The sequence below is a fragment of the Felis catus genome, chromosome X, assembly GCF_018350175.1.
Source record: "Felis catus isolate Fca126 chromosome X, F.catus_Fca126_mat1.0, whole genome shotgun sequence".
Lineage (NCBI taxonomy): Eukaryota > Metazoa > Chordata > Mammalia > Carnivora > Felidae > Felis > Felis catus.
This window is the reverse complement of record NC_058386.1, coordinates 49371329-49397966: the sequence shown is the minus strand read 5'-3', so window position 1 is coordinate 49397966 and position 26638 is coordinate 49371329. Positions and strand designations below refer to the sequence as shown.

Genomic DNA, 26638 nt, shown 5'->3' with positions numbered 1-26638 from the left:
ACAAGGGCCCTGAATGATACACTGGATCAGATGGACTTGACAGATACATTTAGAACTCTACATCCCAAAGCAACAGAAAATACGTTCTTCTCGAGTGAACATGGAACCTTCTCCAAGATAGATCACATACTGGGTCACAAAACAGCCCTTCATAAGTATACAAGAATTGAGATCATACCATGTATATTTTCAGACCACAATGCGATGAAGCTTGAAATCAACCACAAGCAATAGTCTGGAAAACCTCCAAAAGCATGGAGGTTAAAGAACAACATACTAAAGAAGGAATGGATCAACCAGGCAATTAGAGAAGAAATTAAGAAATACATGGAACCAAATGAAAATGAAAAGACAACAATCCAAACGCTTTGGGATGCAGTGAAGGCAGTCCGGAGAGGAAAATACATTGCAATCCAGGCCTATCTCAAGAAACAACAAAAACACCAAATACAAAATCTAACAGCACACCTAAAGGAAATAGAAGCAGAACAGCAAAGACACCCCAAACCCAGCAGAAGAAGAGAAATAATAAAGATAAGAGCAGAAATAAATAATATAGAATCTAAAACAACTGTAGAGCAGATCAATGAAACCAAGAGTTGGTTTTTTGAAAAAAATAAACAAAATTGATAAACTTCTCAAAACGAAAAGGGAGATGACCCAAATAGATAAATCATGAATGAAAATGGAATTATTACAACCAATCCCTTAGAAATACAAACAATTATCAGGGAATACTATGAAAAATTATATGCCAACAGACTGGACAACCTGGAAGAAATGGACAAATTCCTAAGCACCCGCACACTTCCAAAACTCAAACAGGAAGAAATAGAAAGCTTGAACATACCCATAACGAGCGAAGAAATTGAATCAGTTATCAAAAATTTCCCAACAAATAGGAGTCCAGGACCAGATGGCTTCCCAGGGGAATTCTACCAGACATTTAAAGCAGAGATAATACCTATCCTTCTCAAGCTATTCAAAAAAATAGAAAGGGAAGGAAAACGTCCAGACTCATTCTATGAAGCCAGCATTACTTTGATTCCTAAACCAGACAGAGACCCAGCAACAAAAGAGAGAACTACAGGCCAATATCCCTGATGAATATGGATGCAAAAATTCTCAATGAGATACTAGCAAATTGAATTCAACAGCGTATAAAAAGAATTATTCACCATGATCAAGTGGGATTCATTCCTGAGTTTCAGGGCTGTTTCAACATTCACAAATCAATTAACGTGATACATCACATTAATAAAACGAAAGAAAAGAACCATATGATTCTGTCAATCGATGCAGAAAAAGCATTTGAAAAAATTCAGCATCGTTTCTTAATAAAAACCCTCGAGAAAGTCGGGATAGAAGGAACATATATAAACATCATAAAAGCCATTTATGGAAAGCCCACAGCTAATATCCTCCTCAATGGGGAAAAACTGAGATCTTTCTCCCTGAGATCAGGAACACGACAGGGATGTCCACTCTCACTGCCGTTGTTTAACATAGTGTTGGAAGTTCTAGCATCAGCAATCAGACAACAAAAGGAAATCAAAGCATCAAAATTGGCAAAGATGAAGTGAAGCTTTCGCTTTTTGCAGATGACATGATATCATACATGGAAAACCCAATAGACTCCACCCAAAGTCTGCTAGAACTGATACATGAATTCAGCAGAGTCGCAGGATACCAAATCAATGTACAGAAATCAGTTGCATTCTTATACACTAATAATGAAGCAACAGAAAGACAAATAAAGAAACTGATCCCATTCACAATTGCACCAAGAAGCATAAAATACCTAGGAATAAACCTAACCAAAGATGTAAAAGATCTTTATGCTGAAAACTATCGAAAGCTTATGAAGGAAATTGAAGAAGATATAAAGAAATGGAAAAACATTCCATCCTCATGGATTGGAAGCATAAATACCGTTAAAAGGTCAATACTACCCAAAGCTATCTACACATTCAATGCAATCCCAATCAAAATTGCACCAGCATTCTTCTCGAAGTTAGAACGAGCAATCCTAACATTTGCATGGAACCACAAAAGGCCCCGAATAGCCAAAGTAATTTTGAAGAAGATTTGTATGGAACCACAAAAGGCCCCGAATCGCCTAATATTGAAGAAGAAGACCAAAGCAGGAGGCATCACAATCCCAGACTTTAGCCTCTACTACAAAGCCGTAATCATCAAGACAGCATGGTATTGGTACAAAACAGACACATAGACCAATGGAATAGAATAGAAACCCCAGAATTAGACCCACAAGAGTATGGCCAACTAATCTTTGACAAAGCAGGAAAGAATATCCAATGGACCAAAGACAGTCTCTTTAACAAATGGCGCTGGTGGAACTGGACAGCAACATGCAGAGGATTGAAACTAGACCCCTGTCTTACACCATTCACAAAAACAAACTCAAAATGGATCAACGACCTGAATGTGAGACAGGAAACCATCAAAACCCTAGAGGAGAAAGCAGGGAAAAACCTCTCTGACCTCAGTCGTAGCAATTTCTTACTTGATACATCCCCAAAGGCAAGGGAATTAAAAGCAAAAATGAACTATTGGGACCTCATGAAGATCAAAAGCTTCTGCACAGCAAAGGAAACAATCAACAAAACTAAAAGGCAACCAACGGAATGGGAAAAGATATTTGCAAATGACATATCGGACAAAGGGCTAGTATCCAAAATCTATAAAGAGCTCACCAAACTCCACACCCGAAAAACAAATAATCCAGTGAAGAAATGGGCAGAAAACATGAATAGACACTTCTCTAGAGAAGACATCCGGATGACCAGCAGGCACATGAAAAGATGCTCAACGTCGCTCCTCATCAGGGAAATACAAACTAAAACCACTCTCAGATCTCACACCAGTCAGAGTGGCTAAAATGAACAAATTAGGAGACTCTAGATGCTGGCGAGGATGTGGAGAAATGGGAACCCTCTTGCATTGTTGGTGGGAATGCAAACTGGTGCAGCCGCTCTGCAAAACAGTGTGGAGGTTCCTCACAAAATTAAAAATAGACCTACCCTATGACCCAGCAGTAGCATTGCTAGGAATTTACCCAAGGGATGCAGGAGTACTGTATCATGCCCCTTTGCTGAGTATACTATGAAACTATAAGCTAACCAGAAGAAAAAAAATATGGAAAGACCACCAATACACGGAGGTTAAACAAAATGCTACTAAACCAAGAAGGGGAAGACTAGGAAATTAAATAAGAAATAAAAAATATGAAGATGAAGATGAAAACAACAGTTCAAATCTTTTGGGATTCAGCAAAAGCGGTCATAAGAGGGAAGTATGGCAAAACAGGCCTACATTAAGAAGCAAGATAAACCTCAAGTAAACAACCTAACCTTGTGACTAAAGGAGCTAGAATAAGAACAGCAAATGAAGCCTAAAGCTAGCAGAAGAAAGGAAATAATAGAGATTAGAGCAGAAATAAATGATATAGAAACAAAAAAATAGTGGAACATATTAATAAACCTAGGAATTTGTTCTTTGAAAAATCTCTAGTCAGACTTATCAGAAAGAAAAGAAAAAGAAACCAAATAAATAAAATCATAAACGAGAAAGGAGAAAAAACAACCAACACCACAGAAATACAAAGGACTAAAAGAGAATATTATGGAAAACTATATGCCAACAAACGGGACAACCTAGAAGATGGGTAAATTCCTAGAAAAATATATAATACCAAAAGTGAAGCAAGAAGAAACAGAAAACTTGAACAGGCTGATGACCAGCAATGAGATTCAATTACTAAAAGACAAACAAACAAACTTCTAACAACAAAAGTCCAGGACCAGATGGTTTCATAGGTGAAAACTACCAAATATTGAAAGAAAGAAAAAAAAAGTAGAGTTCTACCTATTCTTCTGAAAATATTACCAAAAATAAGTAAAGGAAGGAAAACTTCCATACTCATTCTATGAGGCCAGCATTACCCTGATACCAAAGCCAAAGAAAGCATCCGCTAAAAGAAGACAACTCCAGGCCAATATTCCTGATGATCAGGGATGCAATAATTTTCAATAAAATAATAGCAAACCAATTGCACCAATACATTAAAAGAATCATTATGCAAGAGAGCTGATACATAGGGGCACTTGGACTCCAATGTTTATAGCAGCACTTTCAACAATAGCCAAATCATGGAAAGAGCCTAAGTGTCCATCAACTAACTGATGAATGGATAAAGAAATTGTGGTTTATATACACAATGGAATACTACGTGGCAATGAGAAAGAATGAAATATGGCCTTTTGTAGCAATGTGGATGGAACTGGAGAGTGTTATGCTAAGTGAAATAAGTCATAGAGAGAAAGACAGATACCATATGTTTTCACTCTTATGTGGATCCTGAGAAACTTAGCAGAAGACCATGGGGGAGGGGAAGGAGAAAAAAAAGGTTAGAGAGGGAGAGAGGCAAAATGTAAGAGACTCTTAAAAACTGAGAACAAACTGAGGGTTGATGGGGGGTGGGAGGGAGGGGAGGGTGGGTGATGGGTATTGAGGAGGGCACCTGTTGGAATGAGCACTTGGTGTTGTATGGAAACCACTTTTACAAAAAATTTCATATTAAAATAAATAAAATAAAATAAAATAAAATAAAATAATAAAATAATCATTCAACATGATCAAGTGGGACTTACTCCTGGATTGCAAGTGTGGCTCAATATTTGCAAATCATTCAAGATCACACGGCACATTAATAAAAGAACGGATAAGGATGATATGATTGTTGCAATAGATGCAGAAAAAGCATTTGAGAATGTACAACATCCTTTCATGATAAAAAAAAACAACCCTCAGCAGAGTAGGATGAGAGGGAGCATACTTCAACATCATAAAAGCAATGTACAAAAATCCCACAGCTAATGTCCTCAATGGGGGAAAAACTGACAGCTTTTTCTCTGTGGTGAGGAAGAAGACACGGATTTCCAGTCTTATCATTGTTATTTAACATAGTACTGGAATTCCCAGCAACAGCAATCAGACAACAAAAGATGGAAAAGGCATACAAATAGGGAAGGAAGAAATAAAACTTTCACTATTTGCAGATGACATGATACTTACTCTACATAGAAAACCCAGGGATGCCACCAAAAAGTCTAGAATCCAGCCAAATCACAGAAAACAATCCATGTACAGTAATCTATTGAATTTCTATACACCATTAATGAAGCAGCAGAAAGAAATTAAGGAATCAATCACATTTACAATTGCACCAAAAACAATAACTAGGAATAAACCTAACCAAAGAGACAAATACATCTGCACTCTGAAAACTATAGAATTCTTATGGAAGAAATTGAAGGTGACACAAAGAAATGGAAAAGTATTCCATACTCGATTGGGAGATTAAATATTGTTAAAATGCCTATACTACCCAAAGCAATCTACACATTCAATGCAATCCCTGTCAAAATATCAACAGCATTTTTCACAGAGGTGCAGCAATCCTAAAATTTGTACATAAAAACAAAAGATGCTCAGTAAGCCAAAAAATCTTGAAAAAGAAAAGCAAAACTGGAAGTATCAAATTCCACACATCAAGTTATATTACAAAGCCCTAGTGATCAAGATAGTCTGGTACTGGCACAAAACTAGACACATACATAGATCAGTGGAACAGAATAGAAAATCCAGAAATAAACCCACAGTTATATGGTCAACTAATCTTCAATAAAGCAGGAAGGAATATGCAATGGGAAAATGAGAGTCTATTCACCAAATGTTGTTGGGAAAACTGGAAGGAAACATGCAGAAAAATAGCGACCACATTCACACATCATACATAGAAATAAAGTCAAATTGGATTAAAGGCCTCATTGTGAGACAAGAAACCATTAAAACACTAGAGAAGAACACAGGCAGTAACCTCTTTGATTTTGGATGTAGCAACTTCTTCCTACATATGTCTCTTGAGGCTAGGGAAAGAAAAGCAAAAATAAACTATTGAGACTTCATTAGAATAAAAAGATTTGCACTGTGAAGGAAACAATCAACAAAACTAAAAGGCATGGGAGAAAATATTTGGAGATGAATTGTCTGATATTGGGTTAGTATCCAAAATATATTAAGACCTTATACAACTCAAGACCCTCCAAAAGGGATAATCCAATTAAAAATAGAAGACAAGAATAGACATTTTTCCAAAGAAGACATATGGATAGCCAATAGACACATGAAAAGATGCTCAACATCTCTCATCATCAGGGAAATACAAACCGAAACTACAGTGATATATCACCTCACGCCTGTCAGAATGGCTAAAATCTACAACACAACAAACAAGAGGTGTTGACAAGGCTGTGGAGAAAGGGGAATTTTCTTGCAGTGTTGGTGGGAATGCAAACTTGTACAGTCATTCTGGAAAACAGTATGGAGGTTCTTCAAGAAGTTAAAAGAACTACCCTAGATCCAGCAATTGCAGTAATAGGTATTTACCCAAAGATACAAAAAAAATACTAATTTAAGGGATATATGTACCTTAATGTTTATAGCAGCCTTATCTTCAATAGCCAAGTTATGGAAACAACCCATGTGTGCATTGACTAATGAATGGATAAAGAAGATGTGGTATAGGGGTGCCTGGGTGGCTCAGTTGGTTAAGCTTCCAACTCTTGATTTCAGCTGAGGTCATGATCTCATGGTTCGTGTATATGAGCCCTGTGTCAGGCTCTGTGCTGGCAGTGTAGAGCCTGCCTGGCATTCTTTCTCTCTCTTCCTCTCTCTCTCTGCCCTCCCCTGCTCATGCACGTGTTCTCTCAAAATAAATAAATGAACATTTATTTTTAAAAAAAGAGTTGGTGTATATATACAATGGAATATTACTCCAGGATGAAAAGGAATGAAATCTCGCCTTTTGCAGCAACATGGATGGAGAGTATCATGCTAAGGGAAGTAAGCCAGTAAAAGAAGGACAAATACCATATTATTTCATTCATATGTGTAACTTATGACAGAAAACAAAGGAGCAGACAGGAGAAAAAAAGAGGCAAACCTACAAACAGACTTTTAACTATAGGGTATAACCTGATAGCTACCAGAGTTTGGGTGCGTGAGGAGATAGGTTAAATAGGTGATGGGATTAAGGCATGCACTTGTGATGAGCACAAGGTATTGTATAAAAGTGTGGAATCAGCATATTGTACATCTAAAACTAATATCATGCTGTATGTTAAGTGGTGAAATTTAAAAATTTTTTAAATGATTTTTTATTTTTGATACAGAGAGAGACAGAGCATGAACAGGGGAGGGGCAGAGAGAGAGAGAGGGAGATACAGAATCTGAAACAGGCTCCAGGCTCTGAGCTGTCAGCACAGAGCCCAACGCGGGGCTCGAACTCACGGACCGTGAGATCATGACCTGAGCCGAAGTCGGACACTTAACCGACCAAGCCACCCAGGCGCCCCATGTTAAGTGGTGGAATTTAAATGAAAACTTTAAAAAGTGCAGGACCAAATGGATTCACAAGTATTTTCTACATTTAAAAGGAATTAATATCAAAAATAAAAATAGTTAATACCTACTCTCCTAAAACTATTCCAAAAAACAGATAGGCATGGGAAAGTACCAATTACACTCTGTGAGGCTAGCATTACCCTGATACTAAAACCAAAGACATCACACACAAAAAAGAAAATTACAGTTGAATATCTAATGAACATTGATGCAAAAAATATTCAACAAATATTGTCAAACTGTATTCATCAACCCACTAAATGGATTGTTCACCATAATCAAGTAGCGTATATTCCATGGATCCAAGATTGTTCAATATTCACAAATCAATCAACATGATCAGTCAACATGCCATATCAACAAAATAAAGGAAATAATCATAATCATCTTGATAGATGCAGAAAAAGCATTTGACAAGATTCAGCATGTGTTCATGATAAAATTCAGCAAAGTGGGTTTAGAGAGAATTTACCTCATTATAATATCTGTATAAGCATAGTTCTAACATTATACTCAAAGGTGTAAAACTAAGAGCTTTTTTTATGGGGTCACAAAGAAGACAAGAATGTCCACTTCTGCCACTGTTATTTAACATAGTAATAGGACTCCTAACAGCAATCAAAGAAGAAAAATAAATAAGAGGAATCCATATTGGTAAGGAAGAAGTCAAAGTGGCTCTATTTCTGGATGACATGACAGTATACCTAAAATACCCAAACAACTCCAGGAAACTACTAGAAATAATGAATTCAGTAATGTTGCATGATACAAAATTCTATATACTAATAATGAAGTAACAGAAAGGGGAGTTTAAAGAAGTTCCAATTACAGTTGCATCAGAAAAATAAAATAGTTAGGAATGAATTTAACCAATAAGATGGAAGACCTGTACTCTGAAAACTATAAAACATTGTTGAAAGTAATTGAAGACGACACAAATAGAAAGATGTTCCATGCTCTGAACTGGAAGATTTTGTAGTGTTATGCCTTTACTCCCCAAAGTAATCTACAGATTGAATGCAAATCCTAACCAAATACCAACAGGATTTCTCACAGAATTAGAAAATATTCTATGAAAATCTGTATTTCACTACAAATGACCTCAAATAGCTAAAGCTATCTTGAGAAAGAAAAAGCTGGAGGTTAATAATCCCATATTTCAATATGTATGACAAAGTGGTAATAATCAAAATAGTATGGTGCTGGCACAAAAGTTGACACAGATCAATAGAACAGAATAGAGAATTCAGAAATTAACCCATGCTTATATGGTCAATGATTATATGACATAGGAGGCAAGAATATAAAATGAGGAAAAGACAGCGATTTCAATAAATGGTGCTGTGAAAACTGTTCATTAACATGATAAAGAATGAACCTGGACCACTTTCTAACAGCATGCACAAAAGTAAACTCAAAGTGTATTAAAAATATAAATGTGAGACCTGAAATCACAGAAATCTAGAAGAGAACACAGTAATTTCTCCAACATCTGCCATAGCAACATTTAAAAGATGTCTCTTAAGGCAAGGTAAATAAACAAAAATAAATTATTGGGAGTACATCAAAAGAAAAATTTTTGCACAGCAAAAGAAACCACCCATGAAACAAAAAGCCAACCTACTGAATGGGAGAATATATTTGCAAATAATATATCCGATAAGGGCTTGATATCCAAAATATATAAGGAATGAATACAACTCAACACCACATAAATGAACAACCTGATTAAAAAATGAGCAGAGCAGCTGAACAGACATTTTTCCAAAATAGGCATACAGCAGACCAACAGACCCATAAAAAGATGCTCAACATCACTAATCATCAGGGGAATACAAATTAAAGCCACAATGACTTATTACCTGACAAGTGTGAGAATAGTCCAAATAAACACAAGAAATAACAAGTGTAGACAAGGATGTGGAGAAAGAGAAACCTTCATAATGTTTCTGAGAATGTATATTGGTACAGCCACTGTGCAAAATAATATAGAGATCCCAAAACTCATTAAAAGTAGAATTATGATATGATCCAGTGATTCCACTACTGGGTATTTTCCCAGCAAAAATAAATATGCACCCCTATGTTGATTCCAGCATTGTTTGTTTGTTTGTTTGTTTGTTTGTTTGTTTTATATTTCAAGATTTAATTTAAGTTCTACTTAGTTAACATATATGGTAAAATAGGTTTTGGGTGTAGAATTTAGTGATTCATGGGGCGCCTGTGTAGCTCGGTTGGTTAAGCATCTGACTCTTGATCTCTGCTCAAGTCACAATCTCACGGTTCCTGAGTTTGGGCCCTGCATTGGGCTCTGCACTGCAGCGTTGAGCCTGCTTGGGATTCTCCCTCTCCCTCCCTCTCTGCCATTACTTTCTCTCTCTCTCTCTCTCTCTCTCTCTCTCTCTCTCTCTCTCTCTCTCAAAATAAATACACTAACTAAAAAAAAAAAAGAATTTAGTGGTTCATGACTTACATATAACACCCAGTGCTCATCACAAGTGCCCTCCTTAATACCCATCACCCATTTAGTCCATACTCCTCCCACCACCCTCCACCAAACCTCAGTTTGTTCTCTCTTGTTAAGAGTCTCTTACGATTTGCTTCCCTCTCTTTTTTCCCCTTCCCATATGTTCATCTGTTTATGTGTCTTAAATACCAGATATGAGTGAAACCATATGTAATTTGTCTTTATCTGACTTATTTTACTTAACATAATATACTTTAGCTCCATCAATGTCATTGCAAATAGCAAGATTTCTTTCTTTTTTATGGCTAATATTTCATTGTGTGTGTGTATATATATGTGTGTATATATATATATATATATATATATATGCTACATATTCTTTATCCATTCATCAGTTGATGGACATTTGGGCTCTTTCCATAACTTGGCTATTGTTGATAATGTTGCTATAAACATGGGGTGCCTGTGCCCCTTCAAATAAGTACTTTTGTGTCCTTTGGGTAAATACCTAGCAGTGCAATTACTGTGTTGTAGGGTAGTTCTACTTTTAACTTTTTAAGGAACCTCCACACTTTTCCGGAGTGGCTGCAGCAGTTTTCATTCCCACTAAGTGTAAGAGAGTTCCCCTTTCTGTGCATCCTCACTAACATCTCTTGATTCCTGTGTTGTTAATTTTAGCCATTATGACAAGGTGTGAGGTGGTATATCATTATGGTTTTGATTTGTGTTTCCTTCATGATGAGTGATATTGAGCATCTTTTCATGTGCCTGTTAGCCATCTTCCTGTCTCTTTGAAAAATGTCTGTTCATGTCTTCTCTTCATTTCTTGACTTGGATTAGCTATTTTTGGGGTGTTGGGTTTGATAAGTTCTTTATAGATTTTGGATACCAATTCTTTATCAGATATGTCATTTGTAAATATCTTCTCCCATTCCACTGCTTGTCTTTTAGTCTTGTTGTTTGTTTCCTTCACTGTGAAGAAGCTTTTTATCTTAATAACATCCCAATAGTTCATTTTTTTCTTCTTGTTGCCTTTGCCTTCAGAGATGTGTCTAGTAAGAAGTTGCTACGGCCAAGGTGAAAGAGGTTGCTGCCTGTGTTCTCCTCTAAGATTTTGATATTTTCCGGTCTCACATTTAGGTCGTTCATCCATTTTGAATTTATTTTTGTGTGTGGTGTATGAAAGTGGTCCAGTTTCATTCCTCTGAATGTTGCTGTGCAGTTTTCTTAACCCCGTATGTTGAAGAGACTGGCTTTTTTCCATTGGATTTTTTTTTTCCTGCTTTGTCGAAGATGAGCTGACTTCTTCCACGGTTGGGTCCATTTCTGGGTTTTCTCTTTTGTTCCATTGATCTGCTTTTGTGCCAGTGCCATGTTGTCTTGATGAGTACAGCTTTGTAATATAGGTTGAAGTCCAGAATTGTGATGCCTCCAGCTTTGCTTTACTTTTTCAAGATTGCTTTGGTTAGTCGGGGTCTTCTGTGGTTCTATACAAATTTTAGCATTGTTCATTCTAGCCCTGTGCAAAGGGCTGGTGGTATTTTGGTAGAGATTGCATTCAATGTGTAGATTGCTTTGGTGTCAGTATAGACATTTTAACAATATTTCATCTTCTATTCAATTAGCATGGAATGTTTTTCCATTTCTTTTTGTTCTCTTCAATTTCTCTTATAAGTGTTCTATAGTTTTCAGAGTACAGATATTTTACCTCTTTGGCTAGGTTTATTCCTAGGTATCTTATTGTTTTGGTGCAATTGTACACAGGATTGATTCCTTGATTTCTTTTTCTGCTCCTTCATTGTTGGTGTATAGAAATGCAACAGATTCCAGAATGTTGATTTTATATCCTGCGACTTTGCTGAATTTGTGTTCTAGTAAATTTTTGGTGGAGTCTTGTGAGTGTTCTACAGTAGAGTATCATGTCGTCTGCCAAGAGTGAAAGTTTTACTTCTTTCTTAATCATTGGATGCCTTCTGTTTCTTTTTATTATCTGATGCTGTGGCTAGGACTTCCAGTACTCTGTTAAAAAGTAATTATGAAAGTGGACATCCCTGTCTTGTTCCTGATTATAGAGGAAAAGTTCTCAGTGTTTCCCTATTGAGGATGATATTAACTTCAGGTCCTTTCTGCATGGCCTTTATGATGTTGAGGTATGTTCCTGTGATACCTACTTTGTCGAGGGTTTTTATCAAGAATGGATGCTGAAAAAAAAAAAAGAATGGATGCTGTATTTTGTCAGATGTTTTTTCTGCATCTATTGAGAGGATCATATGGCTCTTGCCTTTCTTTTATTAATGTGGTATATCATATTGATTGATGTGTGGATATCGAACCACCCCTGTAGGCCCAGAATGAATTCCACTTGATCTTGGTGTAGAAGTCTTTTTATGTACTTGTTGGATTCAATTTTCTTGCATCTTGTTGACAATTTTTGCATCCATGTTCATCAGGGATACTGTCCATTTTAACGGGGTCTTTGTCTGGTTTCATGATCAAGGTAATGCTGGCCATGTAGAATGAGTTCGAAAGATTTCCTTCCACTTCTATTTTTTGGAACAGTTTAAGAAGAATAGGTATTACCTCATCTTTAATTGTCTGGTAGAATGCCCCTGGGAGCCCATCTGGCCCTGGACTTTTGTTTGTTGGGAGACTTGATAACTGATTCAAATTCTTTTCTGGTTATGGGTCTGTTCATATTATCCATTGCTTTCTGTTTTAGTTTTGGGAGTTTGTATGTTTCTAGTAATTTATCCATTTCTTCCACATCACCCATTTTTTTAGCATATAATATTTAATAATATTCTCTTACAATTGTTCGCATTTCTGTGTTGTTGATTGTGATCTCTCCTGTTTCATTCCTGATTTTATTTATTTGGGTCCTTTCTCTCTTCTTTCTAACAAGTCTGGCTAGTGGTTTATTAATTTTATTAATTCTTTCAAAGAACCAGCTCTTAGATTTGTTAATTAATTCTACTGGTTTTTGTTTGTTTCTACATCGTTTATTTCTTCTCTAATCTTTATTATTTACCTTTTGCCTGTGTTAGGCCTTCTTTGATGTTCCTTTTCTAGCTTTGGGTGTAAGGTTAGGTTGAGTATTTGAGAATTTTCTTGCTTCTTGAGGTCTGCCTGTATTGCTATTTACTTCCCTCTTATGACCACCTTTCTTGCATCTCAGAGGTTTTGGACTGTCATGCTTTCATTTTCATTTGCTTCCATGTATTTTTTAAATTCTTCTTTAATTTCCTAGTTAACTCATTCATTCTTTATTAGGATGTTCTTTAACCTCATGTATTTGAGGGCTTTCCAATATTTTTTCTTGTGATTGACTTCAAGTACTTACAGCCTTGTGTCTTAAAATATGCATGGTATGATCTCAATCTTTTGTACTTGTTGAGGGCTGATTTGTGACCCATTATGTTATCTATTCTGGAGAATGTTCCATGTGTACTCTGAAAGAATGTGTATTCTGTTGTTTTAGGATAAAATGTTCTGAATATATCTGTTAAGTCTATCTGGTCTAGTGTGTCATTCAAAGCCATTGTGTTTCCTTGTGATTTTCTGCTTAGATGATCTGTCCAATGTTGTAAGTGGGGTGATTAAGTCCTGTACTATTATTATATTATTTTCAACTGGTTTCTTCATGTTTGTTATTAATGGATTTATATAGTTGGGTGTTCCAAGTTAGAAGCATAAGTATTTAAAATTTTTAGATCTTATTTGATAACCCCCTTCACTATGGCATAGTGTCCTTCTTATCTCTTGTTACAGTCTGTTTTAAAATCTAGTTTTTTTTCCTGGTTTAAGTATGGTTACTCTTTCTTTTGATGTCCATGAGTTTGATAAATTGTTCTCCATTCTCTCACCTTTAATCTTGGGTGTCTTTAGGTCTAAAATGAGTATTTTATAGGCAGCATATACACGGGTCTTGTGTTTTTTTTTTCTTTTACCCATTTTGATGCTCTATTTATTTGAATTGGAGCATTTAGTCCATTTACATTCAGAGTAATGATTGATAAATAAGAATTTAGTGCTGTTGTGTTACCTGTTAATTGTTGTTTCTGGAGATTTTCTGTGTTCCTTTTGTAGCTTTTTTTGCAGTTCGTCTTTCTTTCCCACTCAAAGGGTCCCCTTTAATATTTCTTGCATGACTGCTTTACTGGCCATGGACTCCTTTTAGTGTTTTGTTTGGGGAAACCTTTATCTCTCTTATTCTGAATTGAAGCCTAGTTTGATAGAGTGTTCTTGGATGCATATTTTTACCCTTCAGCACATTGAATGTATCATGCCACTCTCCTTTGGTCTTCCAGGTTTTTGTGTAGAGATCTGCTGTCAACCTTTTTTGTCTTCCTTTTTAGGTTAAAGATTTCTTTTCCCTTGCTGCTTTCAGGATTCTTATCTCTGCGATTTTTACTACAATATATCTTGGTATTTTGTGGCTTTTTTTTAATTTGATGGGCTTTCTCTGTGTCTGCTGGATTTGGGTATCTGTGTCCTTCCCCAGATTATGGAAGTTTTCAGTTATAATTTGCTCAGATATACCTTCTGCTCCTTTATCCCTCTTTTCTTCTGCAACTCCTATCATATGGATGTTATTATGCTTTATGGAGTCGCTGAGTTCCCTAAGTTTACATTTGTGATCCAACATTTTTATTTCCCTTTTCTTTTCAGCTTCATAATTTTCCATAATTCTATCTTCTCTATCATGGATTAATTTTCTGTTTCTTCCATCCTACTTGTCATTCAGTCAGTTTTGCATCTCAGTTATAGCCTTTTTTTTCTTTATTTTGGCCTGACTACTTTTTGTTTTTGGTTTTTTGGTTTTTTTTTTTCCTCTGCAGTAAGGGATTCTCTAGTGTCTTGTATACTTTTCTCAAACAAATCTAGTATCCTTACAATTGTTGATTTAAGTTCTAATTCAGGCATGTTACTTATAGCTGTTTCAGTTAAGTCCGTCCTCATGACCTGTTCTTGTTCTTTACTTTGGGGTGAATGCCTCCATCTTGGCATTTTGTCTAGGTCACTGTTTTGTTTATGTGTGTTGGGAAAGCTTGTTATATTACTTGCTTCTGAGACTAATGACTATATTAAGAACAGGTCCTATATTATCCAGGGTCTGGCACTCCAGGAAGTCTCTCAGAGTGTGCACTATGTTTTGTTTTGGCTGCTGTTTCCCTCAGATCAGTTGTCTGCAGTTTCTCCTTGCCTTCAGTCAGGCCTGTTGGACCTTTTCCAGTGTATGGCATTTTAACTAGGTGTGCTAGTGTCTGCTTGTTTAAATTAGCCTGATCCTGTTACAACTAGAGCTGAAGCTTTGCAGCATTCTATGATCAGTAGACTTTGCATGTGTGAGAGGTTTGTGCTGGTCTTCTGAGGGACAGGCAATGCTGCATTGATTCTCAGGTGGACTTGCCCTAGTAAAGATGCACTTGCAGGGTGCAGGAAGGTAGAGCTTGGTGTAAGTCACTCCATCCTCCAATAGCGGCTCTTTGTTGCTCACTGAATTTGGTACTGCTGATGGGTGAGGGTAAAAAGCATTGCCCCACTCTCTTGTCCTCGGAACAAGGAGTTTGTGCTCACCATTCTTCAGGAAACCCTGACATAAGAGCAAACAATCTCCCCTCTAGTGTCCTAGGCTTCTGTCTGATCCCTGCATTCACCCTGTATTTGTCCATGCTGTCTACCCACCAGGTGGTGCAGTGTTCTGTATTTTATCTCAGGTGCACAGCTGAATTTCAAAACTCCCATGTTTTAGGGATCTGGCACATCATGGACCTGCGCTGATCCTCTGGAGGAGGATCTTGCCATGCTGTAGCTGGTTCTAGTGTGTCCCAGAAAAGCAATTGCTTGATCATGTACGGGATTGGAGTGTATGGTAATGCACAGCAAAAAGCTGGCAGAAAGGTTAGTTGCCCTCAACAGTGTGTCTGTTCCTATGCTAATAAACGGGGAAGAGTGTTTGCACCCTGCTGCTCTTCTGTCCCCTGAGCCACTGTGCCACCTCTTCCAAATGCATTTGAAGAAGGGAACTTTCTCTCTCAGTGAGACCCAGAAGGTACCCAGAGCACCCTGTCCGCTCCCGGGGATCTACCCTCCTTTCCCACAGCAGCACTGCTATTCCTGCCAGGCACCACCCAGTGATTGCATGGACTTCTAAAACGTCAGATTTTCATCTCTGCTGCTCATGAAGACTTGTGGTAATCAGCTGCTTCCATTTTCCCAGTTAGTTATTTTGGGGAAGTGTTTCTCTTGTGCAATCCCCTGCATACTGCTTTCTCTCTGTTTTTTTTTTTTTTCTCTCTCTCTCTTTCTCTCCTCTCTCTGATATCAAAGTTCCTTCCCCTCTGCAGCACCCATGGTTCTTTTTTTCCCCAGAATCATATCTCCACACCTCCTACTTTTTACAGTTTGACTTCTTTTCTCTCTGTAGCGCTGCAGTTTGTTTTCTCAGCATTCAAATAGATGTTTGGGTGTTTGGAATGATTTGATTTTTATCTAGTTGTGTTCCAGGGATGAAGCAAGCATAGGCTCCCCTACTGCTCCACCATTTTCTATTGTAGCATTACTTAGAAAAGCAAAGATATGAAAGCAACCTAGGTGTCTATTGGCAGATGAATCAATAAGGAACCTGTGCCATATACACACAATGGAATATTATGCAGCCATAAAAATGGATGAGAATTTGCCAGTTACCACTACATGGATGGAACTAGATGGTATTATGCTAGTGAAATTGCTTGTCTGAGAAAGTTAAATACTTATAATTTTACTCATATGTGGAATACAAAAATGAATAAACTAAAAGCAGAATCAAACCTGTGAATACGGAGAAACAACTGGTGGTTTCCAGGGGAGAAGGGGTTGGGAAAGTAGGCAAAATGAGTGAAGAAGAGTGGGAGATACAGACTTTCAGTTTTGGAATGAATGGGTCACAGTCATAAAAGGTGTTAAATAGGGAACACAGTCAGTGCTATCGTAATAACATATGGTGAAAGACGGTAGCCACACTTGTGGTGAACTAGCAAAATATGTACAGATTGTGAATCATCGTGTTGTACACCTGAAACGAATGTAACATACTGTGTGCCAACTCTACTTTAATTTAAAAAATAAATAAATAAAACCTCTGGGATGCAGCAATAGGAGTCCTAATAGGAAAGTTTTTAATGATAAAGAACTACATTAAAGAAAAAGATCTTAAGGAAATAAAGCGTACTTTTTTTTATTTCTCCACTTTCTTGGGGTTCACAAATACAAATTGAAAGGGTAAATTATGTTGAAGGACTGTTAGAAGAGCAGATTCACATGCACAAGTTTGACTTTCAGCATTCAGCTTGTAGAATAAAGGAGTCTATCCAGCAGGCTATAAAGCAAGTACTTGGAACAAAACCAGAATGATTAATAACTACAATAACTGAACTATATTTGGAGAGGTTATTACATAATTACAGTCATAATGAACACTACATAATCTCACTGTCTTACCATTGCAGTCTGGAAGGGCTTTTTGTTTGTTTGTTTGTTTTTATATAATTTAGTGTCAACTGGGTTTCCATACAACACACAGCGTTCATCCCAACCGGTGCCCTCCTCAATGCCCATTACCCACTTTCCCCTCTCACCGACCCGACATCAACCCTCAGCTTGTTCTTAGTATTAAAGAGACTCTTATGGTTTGCATCCTTCCCTCTCTGTAACTTTTTCTCCCACCCCCTCCCCCATGGTCTTCTCTTAAGTTGTTCAGGATCCACATAACAGGGAAAACATATGGTATATGTCTTTCTGCCTGACTTATTTCACTTAGCATAATACTCTCCAGTTCTATCCAAGATGCTACAAATGGCCAGATTTCATTCTTTCTCATTGTCACGTAGTATTCAATTGTATGTATAAACCACATCTTCTTTATTCATTCATCAGTTGATGGACATTTAGGCTCTTTCCATAATTGGGCTATTGTTTGTTGAAAGTGCTGCTACAAACATTGCTGTACAAGTGCCCCTATGCATCAGTACTCCTGTATCCCTTGGGTAAATTCCTAGGAGTGCTACTGCTGGGTCATAGGGTAGATCTATTTTTAATTTTGTGAGGAACCTCCACACTGTTTTCCAGAGTGGCTGCACCAGTTTGCATTCCCACCAACAGTGCAAGAGGGTTCCCGTTTCTCCACATCCTCGCCAGCATCTATAGTCTCCTGATTTATTCATTTCAGCCACTTTAACCGGCGTGAGGTGATATCCCAGTGTGGTTTTGATTTGTATTTCCCTGATGAGGAGTGACGTTGAGCATCTTTTCGTATGCCTGTTGGCCATCTGGATGCCTTCTTTAGAAAAGTGTCTACTCATGTCTTCTGCCCATTTCTTCACAGGATTATTTGTTTTTCAGGTGTGGAGTTTGGTGAATTCTTTATAGATTTTGGATACTAGCCCTTTGTCTGATATGTCATTTGCAAATATCTTTTCCCACTCCGTTGGTTGCCTTTTAGTTATGTTGGTTGTTTCCTTTGCAGTGCAGAAGCTTTTTATCTTCATGAGGTCCCAATAGTTCATTTTTCCTTTTAATTCCCCTGCCTTTGGAGATGTGTTAAGTAAGAATTGCTGCGGCTGAGGTCAGAGATGGGTTTTTTTCTGCTTTCTCCTCTAGGGTTTTTATTGTTTCGTGTCACACATTCAGGTCCTTCATACACTTTGAGTTTATTTTTGTGAATGGTGTAAGAAAGTGGTCTAGTTTCATTCTTCTGGATGTTGCTGTCCAGCTCTCCCAGCACCATTTGTTACAGAGACTGTCTTTTTTCCTTTGGATATTCTTTCCTGCTTTGTCAAAGATTAGTTGGCCATACATTTGTGGGTCCAATTCTGGAATCGCTATTCTATCCCATTGGTCTATGTGTCTGTTTTTGTGCCAATACCATGCTGTCTTGATGATTACAGCTTTGTAGTAGAAGCTAAAGTCTGGGATTGTGATGCCTCCCGCTTTGGTCTTCTTCTTCTTCAATATTACTTTGGTGATTCGGGGTGTTCTTGGTTCCATACAAATTTTAGGATTGCTTCTGCTAGCTTGGTGAAGAATGCAGGTGCAATTTTGATTGGGATTGCATTGAATATGTAGATTGTAGATTGCTTTGGGTAGTATTGACATTTTAACAATATTCTTCCAATCCATAAGCATGGAATGTTTTTCCATTTCTTTGTTATCTTCTTCAATTTCCTTCATAAGCTTTCTATAGTTTTCAGCATACAGATTTTTTACATCTTCGGTTAGGTTTATTCCTAGGTATTTTATGATTCTTGGTGCAATTGTGAATGGGATCAGTTTCTTTATTTGTCTTTCTGTTGCTTCATTATTAGTGTGTAAGAATGCAACTGATTTCTGTACATTGATTTGGTATCCTGCGACTCTGCTGAATTCATGTATCAGTTCTAGCAGACTTTGGGTGGAGTCTATCGGGTTTTCCATGTATAATATCATGTCATCTGCAAAAAGGGAAAGCTTGACTTCATCTTTGCCAGTTTTCATGCCTTTCGTTTCATTTTGTTTTCTGATTGCTGATTCTAGAACTTCCAACACTATGTTAAACAACAGCGGTGAGAGTGGACATCCCTGTCGTGTTCCTGATCTCAGGGGGAAAACTCATTTTTCCCCACTGAGGATATTAGCTGCGGGCCTTTCATAAATGGCTTTTATGATGTTTAAGTATGTTCCTTCTATCCCGACTTTCTCGAGGGTTTTTATTAAGAAAGGATGCTGTATTTTGTCAAATGCCTTTTTTTTTCCTGCATCTATTGACGGTGTCATATGGTTCTTATCTTTTCTTTTATTAATGTGATGTATCACATTGATGGATTTGTGAATGTTGAACCAACCCTGCAAGCCAGGAGTGAATCCCCCTTGATCATGGTGAATAATTCTTTTTACATGCTGTTGAATTCGATTTGCTAGTATCTTATAGAGAACTTTTGCGTCCATATTCATCAGGGATATTGGCCCATAGTTATCTTTTTTTCTGGTCAGTGTCTGGTTTGGGAAACAAAGTAATGTTGGCTTCATAGAAGCAGTCTGGAAGTTTTCTTTCCCTTTCTATTTTTTGGAACAGCTTGAGAAGGACAGGTATTATCTCTGCTTAAATGTCAGGTAGAATTCCCCAGGGAAGCCAAGTGGTCCACGACTCTTGTTTTTTGGGAGATTTTTGATACCTGATTCAATTTCTTCACTAGTTATGTGTTCAAATTTTCTATTTCTTCCCATTTGAGTTTTGGAAGTGTGTGGGTGTTTAGGAATTTGTCCATTTCTTCCAGGTTGTCCAGTTTGTTGGCATATAAATTTTTCGTAGTATTCCCTGATAATTGCTTGTATTTCTGAGGGATGGGTTGTAATAATTCCATTTTCATTCGTGATTTTATCTATGTGGCTCCACTCTCTTTTCTTTTTAAGAAGCCTGGCTAGAGATTTATGAATTTTGGTTATTTTTTTTCAAAAAAAAAAACTACAACAACTGTTGGTTTCATTGATCTGCTCTACTATTTTTGGATTCTATATTGTTTATTTCTGTTCTGATCTTTATTATTTCTCTTCTTCTGCTGGGTTTGGGGTGTCTTGGCTGTTCTGCTTCTAGTTCTTTTAGGTGTGCTGTTAGATTTTGTATTTGGGATTTTTCTTGTTTGTTGAGATAAGCCTGGATTGCAATGTATTTTCCTCTCAGGCATGCCTTCGCTGCATTCCAAAGTGTTTGGATTGTTGTATTTTCATTTTCATTTGTTTCCATATATTTTAAAATTTCTTCTCTAATTGCCTGTTTGGCACATTCATTCTTTAGTAGGATATTCTTTAACCTCCTTGCTTTTGGAGATTTTCCAGACATTTCCATGTGGTTGATTTCAAGGTTCATAGCATTGTGGTCTGAAAGTGTGCATGGTATGATCTCAATTCTTGTATAGTTATGAAGGGCTGTTTTGTGACCCAGTACGTGATCTATCGTGGAGAATGTCCCATGTGCAGTCGAAAAGAAACTATATTATGCTGTTTGGGGATGTAGAGTTCTAAGTGTATCTGTCATGTGCATCTGGTCCAATGTATCTTTCAAGGCCATTGTTTCTTTACTCTTTCTCTGTCTAGATGATCTGTCCAGTGTTGTAAGTGGAGTATTAAAGTCTCCTGCAATTACCGCATTCTCATCAATAAGGTTGCTTATGTTTATGATTAATTGTTTCATATATTTGGGTTCCTCCGAATTCGGTACATAGACATTTATAATTGTTAGCTCTTCCTGATGGATAGACCCTTGTAATTATTATATAATGCCCTTCTTCATCTCTTGTTACAGCCTTTAATTGAAAGTCTAGTTTGTCTAAGTATGGCTACTCCAGCTTTCTTTTGACTTCCAGTAGCATGATAGATAGTTCTCCACTCCCTCACTTTCAATCTGAAGGTGTCCTCATGTCTCCATCGTGTCTCTTATAGACAGAAAATACATGGGTCTTGGTGGGTTTTTTTCCATTCTGATACCCTATGTCTTTTGGTTGGAGCACTTAGTCCATTTACATTAGTTTTATTATTGAAAGATATCGGTTTAGAGTCATTGTGTTATCTGTAGTTTTCATGCTTGTAGTGATGTCTCGGGTCCTTTGTGGTCCTTGCAACATTTCACTCACATGGTCCCCCTTAGAATATCTTGTAGGGCTGGTTTTTGATGATGAATTCCTTCAGTTTTTTTTTGGGGGGGGGGGACCTTTTTCTCTCCTTCTATTCTGAGTGACAGATTTGCTGGATAAAGGATTCTTGGCTTCATATTTTTCCTCTTCATCACATTGAAAATTTACTCCCATTCTTTTCTGTCCTGCCAAGTTTCCACAGATAGGTCTGCTACTACCCTTATGTGTCTGCCTTTGTATTTTAAGGCCCATTTATCCCTAGCTGCTTTCAGAATTCTCTCTTTATCCTTGTATTTTGCCAGTTTCACTATGATATGTCATGCAGAAGATCGATTCAAGTTATGTCTGAAGGGAGTTCTCTGTGCCTCTTGGATTTCAGTACCTGTTTCCTTCCCCAGTTTGGGGAAGTTCTCAGCTATGATTTGTTCAAGTACACCTTGCAGCCCCTTTATCTTCCTTCTTCTTCTGGAATTCCTATGATATGGATATTGTTTCATTTGACTGAATCACTTAATTTTCTAATTTTCCCCTCGTGATACTGGATGTTTTAAATCTTTTACTCGGCTTCCTCTTTTTCTATAATTTTATCTTCTAATTCACCTATTCTCCCCTCTGCCTCTTCCATCCATGCTGTGGCTGCCTCCATTTTATTATGCACCTAATTTATAGCAATTTTTAATTCATCATGACTATTTTGATCTCTGTAGCAGTAGATTCTCTGCTGTCTTCTATGCTTTTTTCACGCCCAGCGATTAATTTTATGACTATTATTCTAAATTCTTGTTTAGTTAGATTTCTTATATCTGTTTTGATCAATTCATTTGTCGCTTCTTCCTGGAATTTCCTTTGAGGAGAATTCTTCTGTTTCATCATTTTAGCTATTTTTCTGTCCCTTACTAGTTTTAAAAGCTTTTCATGTGCTCTGCCCCTGGGAGCACTGCTATATTAAAGGGTGGGGGGTCATACACTGTCCAGGGCCTTGCCCTTCAGATGTTTTTTGAAGATTGTTACTTGCTCTCTGTTGTTGTGACTTTGGTTATTTTATTTCCCTACTCTTGGACCCTCCCCCAGGTGTGCTTTGATTTGTTCCTCGATGTAGCCCTGGAAAGGAAAACAACCAGAGAAACCAACGGGAAACAAAAACACGCAAACACACAGACAAATAAAGCAAACAAACAAACAAAAACAATCCAAAAGGAAAAAACCAGAAACACCATCTACAGGTAAAGAACAGGGTGGAGGCGGTGCTGATGGAAGAGCATATACAAAGACATAAATGACAGGTGAGGGGAAAAAGAAAAACATTAACCAGGCAGAGAGACTAAATGGCCTAATCCATAGAGAGAGAAAGGAAAATAAAGAAGGAGACAGAGAAGAAGAAATGAAGATAAAGTTAACCATACAGAGAAACTAGATGGCTTGATTATTCCAGAGAGAGGGAAAGGAAAGTAAAGAAGGAGGCGTAGAACCTGTTTCAAGAGAATGCATTAAATTTGTCTGCTTAAACAAACCAACAACCAGAGTAACCAGCCTAGAGGAGGGAAATGATAAGTAGGAGAAAAGAAGAATGAATATATCTAACTAACAAGAATTGTCCAAGAATTAATCCAGGGAATGCAGTAGTGCTAGTCTGGAGGAGGGGGCTGTCTGGTTCTTCAGTGTCTATCCCGCTCCAGTAGTCACCTGGCGGCAGAAGGCCGTGTTTTGGTGTAGGTGGGTCCCGCCTCCATTCTGGGCCCCATGGACCGATTCCTGAGGCCCAGCCTTGGTGGTGGTGGTGGGGGGGGGGGAGGGCAAAATGGCGACCTCCCAGTCTTTTCTCCACCGGCCCGGTGATCCAAATCACGTCTTTGGAGTTGTCCTCGCTGTGCTGTGGGCACAGACATGGCAGTCTGTCTCCCTCCCCCGACTCCCGTGCCCTGGCGCTTGGCTGGAATTCTAACTCCCACTCCGTGCACCCTGGCACTGGGGAAGCACCTCTCCATGTTGCCAGATATGTGGTTCTGGCTTGTTTTGTCCTGTCCCACAGCACTTCAGGGAGTGGACCACTTTCTCCTACTGCGGACTGCACCCCTGACCTAGACACTGAGCCTGGGGGTGACTCCCCTTCTCCCCAGGTGCGCTAACAGGGCACCTGGCCCCAGTCCAGAGAAAGCACCACAGTTAGAGATGGGATCCCTCTCTGTCCCAGTCAAAGAGGTTTTTATCTTGTCCAAAGACAGTACTACACTTCCCCAGCCTCTCTTTCTCTTCACTTTGTCTTTGCACAGAAGAGGATCCCTTCCCTCCATGCCTACTTGGCCCATTTTATCTCCCCCAGTTCCCAATCACCCACCTATGGCATGTCAGATTGTTCTGGTGTCTCCCTGATAGACTCAGTCTCTTTTCCTCCCAGCGGAAAGAGTTTATATAGAATGTGATAACACTTTAAAGACATGTTATGGATTCATTATTAGCTTCCAGAATGTACAAAACACTAATATGGTAATATCGAAGCACAAATAACTCAATAGAAGAATGGTCAAAGAAAGACAACTCTTATAATAAGAAGAAAGACAAAATATAAATGTTCAATAATAATAATAAATTGACTTCATTACTATCACGGGAATATAATTCAACATGAGAAACCACTTTTAGCCGATCATACTTCCAATAATTAAAAGTCTCCATCATCTTCAATTTTAAGAAAGATGTGGTGAGATATACACTGTTTATGAGAGTGTAATTTTTTAATGTTTATTTTGAGATGGAGACAGAGAGAGAGCGCAAGTGGGGAGGGGCAAAGAGAGAAGGAGAGAGAGAATCCCAAGCAGGCTCCGTGCTGTCAGTGAAGAGCCCAGCATGGGGCTCGATCTCACAAACCATGAGATCATGACCTGAGCCAAAATCAAGAGTTGGACACTTAACTGACTGAGCTACTCAGGCTCCCCGAGATTGCAATATTTAAAACTATTTTAGCAATATCAAAACTTTAATGTGTACGCTCTTTGATACATATTTTTTGTGGAAACCGTGAAAATACTCCTACATATGAACAAATACACTTTAATAAAGAAAAGTTGTATGGGTACTAAATGCTTTTTACTAGAAGAATTATTAATAATTATCCTTTCATACAATGTAGTGTCATGAAGCAGTTGAAAAAATGGGAAAGTTCTGTTTTGATATAGAAAATTCGTTGTGGGTGCCTGGGTGGCTCAGTTGGTTGAATCGGACTTTGGCTCAGGTCATAATCTCAGAGTTAGTGAGTTCGAGCCCTGTGTCAGGCTCTGTGCTGACAGCTCAGAGCCTGAAGCCTGCTTCAGTTTCTGTGTCTCTCTCTTTTTCTCTGCCCCTTCCCCACTCATGCTCTGTCTCTCAAAAATGAATAAACGTTAAAAAAAAGAAAGAAAAATCATTGAGACATTATTAATTGGATCTAAACAATTAGGAGAATAGTATGTATCGTATGATCTAATAATTTATCAAATCCTCTTATCTAAAACTTTACATTAGTGTAAATACTATCTGTGTATACATTTAAATGCATAGAAAAATGTCTCGAAAGTACCGATACTTGTGTTTTCTTCTGGATATAGGAGGACTGAAGAAAGGCAAAAGTTTGGTGGCGAGAGTTTTGTCTGTGTTGTTTGGATTATTTATAGTTCCATTATATCCATTTATCATTTGTGTGAATAAATAAATACAGATCTTCTAAAGAACATAAAAATGTGTTGAAGGCTAAAGGGGTCAACATGGGGCCAGTTGATCAGTTAAAGAAGCCTAGAAAAACAAGAAACACAGAAATAGACTTCCCAGCACTTTTCTTAGGGGGAAAAAAAAAAACTCCTAAGATGATGAAACATCTGGTCTATGTGACAGATAAATCATTGTGCAGTCAGACTCTTCAGACATAAAGCAAGATGCCAGTTATCAGCATCATATGACTTTGATTTTATGTTTATGAAGAAATGATCTAATAGTTCTGATGTTCTTGTAACCCACCTAGAAGGGAAAGTGGGGTGTTATCTTCTCAACAGTCATATCTGAGCCGTATGATACTTGGATTTCTCAGTATGAGTTAATTAATTGACCTTCTTTGTTTATATCTTTCAGTCTTGTGATAATCAGCATAATTTCACCTCCTGAATTTGAATGAATTATGGGACATAACCAAGATCAGACTGTAGACATCTAAGATTGAAGGCCATGGCCTGGATCCTAATGAACTCACCAGGGCAAATAAACCCTGTGAGATGGTCCTGCAGCAGCCAATCAATGCTCTTTTGTGCCACCCAGTCCCTGCTGTGTAACTTTGAGTTTCTATAAATCCATTAAGGTCCCAATAAATTTTGTGTCTCAGTGCTCTCTTAGTTCTATATGACTACTAGCTAATAAACTGAATTTTTAGTAAATGTTTTGTAATAACTCCAAATACAAAATACTACTAAAATTGGTGTCAAAATATAACTTTTTTTCCTACAAATGGCCTTCTACTCATTTTTTGTAGTGTGGAAATATCAGGGAAGTGTGTGTGGGAGAGATAAAGGGTAAAATCTGAAAAAGAATTAAAGTTCCAGAACATTCTCCTCCCTTTACTGTCAATATTTCCATGCTGTCTATCTATCCTATGATATGCCTTATTCGTATAGATAATGTTTTTCCTGATCATGATGGTTGATGTGCTTGTTTTTTGTAAAATTCCACTTGTAATATGTTCTGTATTAAAGAAATAAGGTATGTCAATTGAAAGCATTTATGAAAATTAGAACTTCCGGGGAAGATGCTGAAGTAAGAAGATCCTAGGCTCATCCCATCCCATGATACACCTAAATACCCACATCAGTATAAATAATGTAGAAGATGACCAAAACACTGGAAGAACAGACTCCCCACAGCTAAATGCAGAGAAGAGGCCACATCGAAAAGGATAGTAAGGGCTGAGATGTAGTTGGGAGACAAACTGTCCCATTAGATTGTCTGAAAGGAGGAGGGAGGTCTCAGCCATGGGGAGGGGAGAGGAGCAGACCCCACACAAGTCACCCCCAGCATGGAG

At 37.8% G+C, this 26638-nt stretch overlaps 1 protein-coding gene and 1 long non-coding RNA gene across 2 annotated transcripts in view; one reads left to right on the top strand and one right to left on the bottom strand.

The window, feature by feature from the left end:
* Positions 1-26638, bottom strand: part of LOC111558779 — a 219499-nt gene that overhangs the window by 22482 nt on the left and 170379 nt on the right. The gene's annotated exons all lie outside the window — the stretch shown is intronic.
* LOC109496521 lies at positions 22511-25948 on the top strand. Its single transcript, XR_002152575.2, has 2 exons — positions 22511-22883; positions 25699-25948. It is a non-coding gene; the product is annotated as an uncharacterized LOC109496521 (long non-coding RNA).